Source organism: Hetaerina americana, unplaced genomic scaffold (genome assembly GCF_022747635.1).
Source record: "Hetaerina americana unplaced genomic scaffold, ioHetAmer1.1.p SCAF_2, whole genome shotgun sequence".
Lineage (NCBI taxonomy): Eukaryota > Metazoa > Arthropoda > Insecta > Odonata > Calopterygidae > Hetaerina > Hetaerina americana.
Genome location: NW_027286763.1, coordinates 10,428,088 through 10,438,416, shown reverse-complemented (window position 1 = coordinate 10,438,416; position 10,329 = coordinate 10,428,088).

Genomic DNA, 10,329 nt, shown 5'->3' with positions numbered 1-10,329 from the left:
CTTGTGGAGCGGGAACAGAAACAAATGGCAAGATCGGGCAAAAAGTACAATGCTTAAGTTTCAAAATCATATATTTATTTTTCAACATAGTCACCATTAAGGCTAACACATTTCTCCCAACATGTAACAAGTTTTTATCATTTCGTCACTGAACAACTCTTCCGACGATTCTCGAATCCAGGACTCTACAGCTGCCTTCACCTCATCGTCTGAGGTGTAATTATTACCCTTGAAGTGTCTCTTGAGTTGAGGAAAAAAATTAAAATCGCAAGGCGCAAGATCGGGGGAATAAGGATGGTGTGGAATTGGTTCAATTATCAGGTTTCGCAGAGCCTCTCCAGTTACACGCGAGATGTGTGGACGAGCGTTGTCATGTTGCAAGATTATTGGCGCTTGGCGGCCTTTTACACGACAAACTCGACGTCAGAGGTTATTAATAGTCTGTATATTATTTATTATTAGGTAATCTACCGGTTAAGGTAGGTTTTTGGATGGACACATCTACTAAACAAAACATTTTGTGACTCCTAACACAATACAAAATCCAGCATCCTACTCTATATCAGGTCCCTCTTCATCTCGAAGAACCTTCTTCCACCCTTCATCCCGTCCAACAACCCTATCCTGTTCCTTCCCTTTCCTCGTTTGCCTAACATTCTCCCCTCTATTACAGTCTTCAACATCCCGCTGCCAGTCAATACCCCCTTCATCCACTTTTCCTGCCTCCATAGGATTTCTCCCAACAAACCTCTCTCTTCATCCACCATCCCAAGTACTTCCTCATTTGTTTTCTTCTCGGTCCATTTCACCTTCTCCATTCTTCTCCACACCCACATTTCAAAAGCCTCCAGTCTAAGTCTATCCTCCTGCTTCAATGACCACGTTTCCACGCCGTACATAGCTACGCTCCATATCAAAGTTTTTACGAGTCCTTTGTTAATATCCTTACTCAAGGTCCCTGTTATCAACACTCTCCTCCTTGTGAAGGCCTCTTTGCCTAGTGCAATTCTTCTCCTTACGTCCGTACTACTTTGACCGTGTTGGTCCAAAACACTACCAAGATACATAAGCTGTTCTACCTTCTCTAGTTTTTGCCCTCCTATTTTAATGTTAAACTTAGCCTTTTTCTTTCTAGAAAATCGCATAACCTTTGTTTTATTAATATTGATTCTCATCCCATACCTGTCGCACTGAATTTCCAATTCACTCAGCAATGCTTGCAACTCCTTGGCTGACTGACAAACTAAAGCTTAGTCATCAGCGAACATAACTGATTTCATGAATTCCCCAACCACTTTCATTCCTACTTCCAGTTCTTCCCATGCCTCTTTAATCATTTCCTCTGCATACAGGTTGAACAGCAACGGCGATAATGGGCAACCCTGCCTTACATCTCTTCCTAACACTGCCCATCTGGACTCCCCGTTCCCCACTCGCACCTGAGCAGTCTGAGATATGTACAGGTTGCGGATTAGCCTCCTTTCCCTCCAATCTATTCTTATTTTCTTCAATATACTCATTAGTTTTCCTCAATTCAATCCATCAAATGCTTTTTCGAAATCTACGAAACAGGCAAATACCTCCTGGTTGTATTCTATATTCCTCTCGATTAATTATCTCATTACTGCAATGGCATCACGCGTACCTCTCCCTTTCCTAAACAGAAACTGATCATCCCCTAAATAATCATTTGCCCTACTCTCTATCCTTTTGTTTATGATCCTGAGGACAACTTAAGCTACGTGGGATATCAAACTTATTGCCCTGTAGTCCTCACATGATGTAGCCTTTACCTTTTTCGGAATAGGAACTAAAACTGATCTCACAAAGTCTTCCGGCCAGATTCCTTCCTCATAGATACTACGAATCAGCCCCTATAGCCTCTTCCTCCCACATTTTCCTAAATATTTCATTAGTTCCGCAGGAATGTTATCCACCCCCACGGCCTTATTTAGTTTCATCTCCCTTAATGCCCTTTCCATCTCATCGTCGAGTATGCCTGGACCGAAGCTATCTTTCTCTACGTCATGTTCCTTTTCTATGTCTAACTTTGTTGGTCTAAGTTCTTTACTATACAGTTCTTCTATATATTCCTTCCATCTATCTCGGATCTTTCCTGTGTCAACTATTACGCCTCAATTTATTGTTTAACTCTTTGTACTTTATTTTGCCTATCTCTGTATTTACATTCTTCCATTTTCTCCTCTCATCCATCTTTGTAATCATCTCATCCGTGATCCATGGTTTCCTAGTCCTTTTCGCATTAATGGTTCCAATAGTGTCTTTTGCGGCTTTAGATAACCCTTTCTTGATACATTCCCATTTTTCTTCTGAAGTACTTAGCCCTTTACCATCCTCCATAATTTCCTCTACAGCATGTTGGTACTCCTTCCTTTTTAATCCATTTAATGCTTCTACGTTCCATTTTTTAGCTCGCCGCCCCTGCCTTATCTTTTTGAAACGAACGCTACATTTCATAACAACTAAATTGTGGTCAGAGTCTGCATCCGCCCCTGGGAAGCTGTGCGAATTTATCACACTGTTCCTAAACCTGTGTCTAACCAGGATATAATCTAGCTGATACCTTTCTGAGTCATCTGGCATTTTCCATGTATACCTGCGTCTTTTGTGGTGTCAAACCAAGTTTTGTTGATGACTAAACCCTGACTCCTGCAGAACTCAACTGCTTTCTCCCCGTGGTCATTCCTCGTGCCTAAACCTCATCACCATCTCTTCCTTTGCCTAACGTCGCATTCCAGTCCCCCAACACAATCAAATGATTCCCTCTGGGAACACACACTATTATGTCCTCTAACTGGTCGTATATCCTATCGATCTCTTCCTCCGTATGGTTGCTCGGTGGCATGTATACCTGAATAATAACCAAGTTCGTCGGTTCTGCTTTTATCTCTTCTAATAATATTCTATCCGTTACCTGTTCTATGTTCACTATATACTCTGACTATAGTCTGTATATACTGAGAAGAATTTACCGTTGCCCCTCGTTCCAGAAAATTGGTCATGTAAACTCTTTGAGCATCCCAAAACACATTCAAAAGAAGTATCATCAACAAAAATGGCTTTTCCAGGCTAACAACCACGAAATTTTACTACCCAAAGATTTACAATATACATATCAACAGCATCATCACCATAAACAGCCTTTTAATGACTATGAATCTCAGTAGGAGTCACAACATGGGTCCAGACACACCCAAGACCAAAGACCAATCAAAACAATGGACTCAAAAGGGAGAACCAGCTCCAAAGAAGGCAAAGACCATTTCATCTGCAAGCGAGGTCATGGAGTTGGTTTTTTGGGATGCGAGTGGGATAATTTTCATTGGCTATCTTGAAAAAGGAAAAACTATCAACGGCGAGTATTATGCAAACTTATTGCAGCGTTTCAACAAAGAAATCAAGCAAAAGTGGCTGCATTTGGCTAAGAAGAAAGTGTTGTTTCATGAAGACAATGCACCAGCTCACAAATCCACTATTGTAATGGCCAAAATTCATGAATTTAAGTTTGAATTGCTCATGCCTCACCCTTTTCACCAGATTTAGCCCCCTCGGATTATTTTCTGTTCGCAAACTTGAGAAAATGGCTCAGTGGTCAAAGATTCTCCAACCGTGAAGAAGTGATGTCAGCAGTTAATGGCTATTTTGAGGAGCAAGACAGTTCTTATCATAAAAAGGGTATCAAAATTATTGAGCATCGCTGGGAAAAGTGTATAGAGCTGATAAGAGATTCTGTTGAAAAATAAATAGATTTTTTTCCAGTTCAGTGGTCCTACCCACCTTAATCAGATTACAGGGAGTAACCGTAGTTACTCCACATGCTATGCATACATTTCTCCTAGCCAAAAACACAACCTAATATCAGGCACAACAGTAAGTCCCTGCTCAATTTGGCTTACTTCCTTCCTCCCTTCATTCCATCCAACATTCCCATCTTATTCCTACCCCTTCCTCGTTTGCAGAATTTTCTCCCCTATATCACAGTCTTCTATGTCCCATCGCAATCAAAACACTCTAAATCTATCTTTCCCACCTCCTTTTGATTTCCCCCAACAATACCGTCTCCTCTCACATAATGGGTAGCACTTCCTTATTTTTTCGTCTCTCTGTCCACTTCACCTTCTCCATCCTTATCCTCATTTCAAAAGCCTCCAATCTACACCTATCATCCTGCTTTAGTGGCCATGTTTGCGCACTGTACATAAATATGCTCCATATCAAAGTTTGAACAAGCCTTTTCTTATTATCCTTACTCAAAATCCCTGTCATCAATTTTTTCCTCGAGATAACTTCTTTGCCTAGCATAATTATTCTCCTCATGTCCCTATTACTTTGACCATTTTGCTCCAAAACACCTGCAAGATAGCTAAATGGTTCCACCTGCTCTAGTTTTTGCCTTCTATTTTAATGTTTAAATTAGCTTACCTCTTCCTATAAAACCTCATAGCCTTTGTTTTATTTATTGATTCTCGTCCCTATCACATCGACTCTTCAATTCACTCATCAATGCTTGCTGCCCCTTTGCTGACTGACCAACTAAAAATTGGTCATCTGCAAACCTGATTTTATGAACTCCCCACCGACTTTCATTCCTGTCTTCAGTTCTTCTCTTGCATCTTTAACCATTTCCTCCAGATATACGTAGAACATCAGAAGTGATAATGGACAACCCTGCCTTAATCCTCTTCCTAACACAGCCCATCTGGACTCTCCATCCGTTACTCGTACCTGAGCTATCTGAGACACGTACAGGTTATGGAGAAGTCTCCTATCCCTCCAATCTACTCCTATTTTGTGCAATGAATTTATTAATTCTACCCAATGCACACTATTTCATGCCTTTTTGAAAACTACGAAATAGGCAAATACATTCTGATTGTATTCTATATTCCTCTCTCCCCTTCTTGAACCTGAACTGATCATCCACTTAGTATTTATTTGTCCTACTCTCCAACCTTTTGTTGATGGTCCTGAGAACCAATTTATCTGCATGCAAAATGGAACCTATTGTTCTGTAGTTCTCACATAATTTAGCCTTTACCTTTTTTTTGTAGATTTGAACTAAAACTGATGTGACAGATTCTTCTAATCAAATCCCTCCCTCATCACTGCTACGTCCATAGTATCTTTTCCACTCACCTCATCCTAAACTTCTAAGTTGTTCCATGGGAATGTTTTATATCTGCATGGCCTTATTCTAGTCCATAGTATCTTTTCCACTCACCTCATCCTAAACTTCTAAGTTGTTCCATGGGAATGTTTTATATCTGCATGGCCTTATTTGATTTCATTTCCCTTAATGCCCTTACCATCTCGGCATCGAGTAAGCCTAGATCTAAGCTATCCTCATCTACATCATACTCTCTTTTTCTAATCTATTCTAAGAAAAAGTGGTATTTTTAAACGAGATGAACCAAAAGGAAAACAACTTGCATCACTATTTTGAGTTCCCGGCCACCTTCATCAGGGTGTGCTGTGACTCCTCGCGTACGTCAAAATTGCCAGGAATTCATTTGATTTGCTGACCTTGAGTCTTGTGTAGTGCTGGAGTCAATCAAAAACATACCCTAACCCACCAGACTGCTGCTAATGAAAGCTTGTACATCATTAAGACTCCATCCCATCTATATCTTAGGTAAGGCATATCAGTTTTTTCTCAATTTATTTCACTGTATTTGGTGAAGAACCAAAATTAATACAGGGTCGCACCCAAAAGTGGTAGAACTGATTTTCTCTGGCGCGAACGGAGCAGTGGAGGGGGTGTTCCCAGCTACATTGTAACCTTTTTACCCCTCCGACCTCCCTCTCTGACCAACCCCCCCCCTCCTATGATCAGAAGGTATATATAGCCAGCGTGCTTCTATGAGGACCACCTGATGATGACGTTCAACGTCGAAACCTGGGTCGTGTGTTTTTAAATAAAGTGTGTGGAATTACAAAGTCAAATATTTCATTACATTTCAAAATGAATCTGAATTTAGAGCAACGTTATTCCGTGAAGTTTTGTGCGAAACTCGGGAAGACGGCAACTGAGACCCTCGATATGATCAAGCAGGCTTATGGGGACACTGCCTTAAGCCGTTCCACAGTATTTGAGTGGCACAAGTTGTTTAAAGAGGGTAGGGAGCTCGTTGAAGACGACCATCGCTCCGGACGGCCGACGATGGCAAGAACCGACGCTAATGTGGACAGAGTGAGGACACTGCTGAACACAGACCGACGCTTAACCAGTGAAGAAATTGCAGGCCAGTTGGGTCTGTCTGCATCCAACGTCCAACGCATTATTTCACAGGATTTGGCCATGCGCAAGGTGTGCGCCATGATGGTGCCGAAAATTCTGCCCTGGCGCGCTCGTCGTCAGACAGCTCCTGGCCAAATACGGCGTTGCCACGTTGCCGCACCCGCCCTATTCTCCCGATCTGGCACCACCGGACTTCTTCATCTTCCCCCTGATGAAAAGACAGCTCAAGGGACGACGTTTTGACTCGATGAAGGCCGTTCAAGAGGCTTCGACGAAGGTCATCAACGGCATCCCTAAAGAAAATTTCCAGCGGGCGTACGGGGAATGGGAGCAACGTTATAATAAGTGTGTAGCAGCTCAAGGAGCATACTTTGAAGATTATTAAGTCGATGTAAGTATATCGTCAATAAAATTCTTGTAAAAAAATCAGTCCTACCACATTTGGGTGCGACCCTGTATGAATAGAAAGATTTTATTTGTGAAGAATATCAGGACTTGAGTCTGTACGCACACTGGAGAGAAATGAGATGTAAGTATGTTCCTGCTGTAAGGATCCTCCTCACCCATTAAGGTGTGCAAATGTACATACTCTTAGGTGATTCATGGTTATTGTATTCAGAATTAACTTATTTGCAAAGACTATTTGAACTATGTGAAATGTCGTCGGGTATTATTATTCATGTGCCCATCCAGGTCCTGGGATGAGGTCCCGACCCATCATAAACAGGTATTAATCAGATTTTGTTGCATGCCCAATAATTCTCTGGAAATCACATCAGGCCGGGCAGGCCTCTTCAGAGAAATTCTTCTCTGAAGAGGCCTGCTTAGCAGGTGAAACACGTGGTGTCAGGTTTCCTCTAGGTACTTACCTAAGCCCGATACTTATTTCCATATGTTTTGTTTGTGTGATTGACGGGTCCCTAGCATAGGAGGAATCCTTGTAAACCCTGAGTGTGTGTGTGAATGCCATTCACGAGAGTGGCTGTTATTCCTTAACACACACCATAGTGATCGAGTGGTTCTAAGTTTGTTTAAATTTTTTATTATTTATTTTGCCTTTTTGGTGTGTGATTGAGGTATGCGTGGGTCACTGTTTCCCAAACACACCCACATGACCTAGCGTGTGTTCCCTATCCTTCCACTTACTTTGTTTTATTACCCCCCCCCCCTTTACAACCTAGTGCCAATCAAGTTTACAGTCTCGGCTATCTCGTTCTCATGATTAAACCTCATTTTTTGCTTCATAGGAATTGGTTCAGCAGGTTAATTTTGCGGCAATTAGGGCGAACCTTGCAGACAAACCACTTCATTAATTTTCCCGAATGTACGAACTCCTAAATCGCTTCCGCAAATTTTAGTGGGACCATGTTATGCTTAAAGGCAAGCCAAATATAATCAATTTTTAGTAGTTCGCGCGTAATAATTATAGTATCGTGAATAGCGGGTGTCACCGCTTCAACAATGAGATGTTTACGCAATAGTTGATTGTGACCTCAATTCTCTCCGCCAAGTATTCCCAATGTTACTCCTCTCTTCACCGTGCACGGTAATTTCCCCGAGTTGATACTTTCGAATTTCTCTCCCTCACCTAACGCCCCCTTTACTCGTTTTGTAGATGCGTTCCTTAGATGGTAGGAAATGGATTTAGTATAAGCCACGACTACGTGTACTACACGGCCTTAAGCTCGAGGGGAGTGAGGATCAATGTTTTCGGGACGGAATTCTCTTCTTTGATCGCGGTTATTTGACTAATCAGAGGTCGATTTACATGAATGAGAAAACTATTACACCGTGTTTTTGGCTTCTAAGGGATATAATTACCATTTCTAAAGCTTTTTAAAACTTGAATATCTGATGAGTTACTTGGGAGAAATTTCATGAATTCATCGCGACTGTCCATGCTCATAGGATTTCGAACAGAAGCGATGGGTATTAGAGCTGATAATAGAATAGTCCTCGGAACCACGATAGCAATCGACCTGATCTAGCGTTGGATTGTGTTGGCAAGCATACAACTCGTCTCGCGGACACAGTTTCACACGCCGCGGGGTGCTATGCACGATGAAAGGGTATTACGCATCACGAAAGGGAAGTGGCAAGTCCTTTTGCATGTTTCGCCTTCAGTTTTCCAACCTGGAAATCGTCTCGATGACCTCATGGTATTCCGGAGGAAATTGTAATTTACATGGAAACAAATGAAGTCTGCGACAGTTTATATGCAATTCCATTGAAAATGTCCAGGAGGGAATACATTCCAGACTGCCACGAAATCCGTGCCCTAGATGGAATTGGGTGCCAAGAGTTTGGATCCCAATATGTCTTCAACCAAAAGACGCACCCATCAGGCACTGCCCGTAAATATTCTGATCGCTTGGACAGGAATCAGGGGATGGATGCAAAGGCAGTGGTAATTAATCGGAAGAAATTCCTTTTTGGTGGATGACGTGGTGACCTTATATAAAAAATATTGATGAATAGTGAACCCTCCAGAAAACACTCTTTTTGCCCCAAAATACTTATATTAGTTTCATGTTATCAATATCTTTCGTAAAGATTTGTTTTTATCTCGTTAGGTGTAGTTGATGTGTGTTTCATAATACAGTCATGCCTCGTGGTTTTAAGCAAAAATAATTGCTTCTTTGTGAACATTTTACAACTTGTAATTAATAAAGAATAATGTCGCGTAAGCAGAAGAACATAAGGCGATGTCATATTAGTTCATGTTGCCAAAAGTAACTCGAGTATTACGTATTTTACTTTAAGATCATAAAAATTCCATATTTTTTCGGCTTCCAACCGTGACCCAAATTGACGTTCAAAGACATTTATAGATGCCTTTGAACGCCTTTTCTGCCGGCACGTCTTATGTTATATGCACACTGTTTTTATTTTAGGAACTGGTTATTGGTTTTCGTTTCTTTAGTTTACGTCGAATTAGAAACACTTGCGAAATAGTGAAATCGTCTCGAACCATCGGAATGTGATCACTAGTTTTATTTCGCGCGTGATTGGTCGTCCGAACAATTTCCCTAATCCTAGAATTTTCCTCCCAGTCAGTGGTTCACCTTGAAGTGAAATAGTTACGCTGATATTTGTTTCCCAAGCGGTAGCAATCACGCTTCAAAACGGTGGCCAGATATTTTCTCACGATTGATAAGGTAATCCATAATATTTACTTTCGGACGGCGGCATCGGAATCTTTAATTTTCAATTGATGCCGTGCGTCGTCTTCTGACTCCGAAAACCGTGTGCGCTTCCTCGATCGCAAAAAAACGGCGCACAACGGCAGACAGCAGCAATGATGTTGCCTGTGCACCCATATTGGTAGTATTTTTGGAGGTGTGGTAGTTCAGTGGGCAGACACACTTGCCCGACTGGATCTGCTGGCTGGGTTACATTCCGATTTCCTTCCGGTCCACCCAAGTGGATGTCAGATTTTTCGTGGAAATCTTAGTCCACATATGAACCAAGAGCCCCCTTACCATCCTATTGATGTGTGAATTTCGTCATATATGCCTTGAGTATAAATTCAGCTTTACTCTCTCCCTCATGAAATTAACTTACTAACTGTAAGAGTTTCTTGCACTGTGGTGGTATGGTACCGGTTAAATTGCAGCCAGTGCTGAAAAAAATCTTCAATTCACCACCTCGAGCGAAAAGCAATGAGGTGCGACATTCGACAACAATGGGCGCCCTTTAACATGAAACGTACGGTTGAAAAAAAACAAACGGAGGTGCTCTTCCTGATGAAGGGGAAAAGGGAAGGTTGTTGGGAGGAATTCTGAGAAGGAAAAAGAAGTGGATTCAGGTCTCATGGAGCTAGGTAATGAAATGTTGAATACTGTGACGCTGAGGAGAGGCTGTCCTGGGTTGGAGATGTGGAAGGAGGAAAAGACGGGCAAGATGAAGGGAAGCTGGAAGGATGATGGGTCGCTGAAGAATAGTTGGTTGGCATTTGGTTTTAAGATGTTTAGTGTTTTGCTTTTCGGGGTTTGGAAGCTGTGCAGTGCTCAGTCACCGAGGACATCAAAACTTTACTTAATAGCAGATCACCGTCAATGGATCGGAAA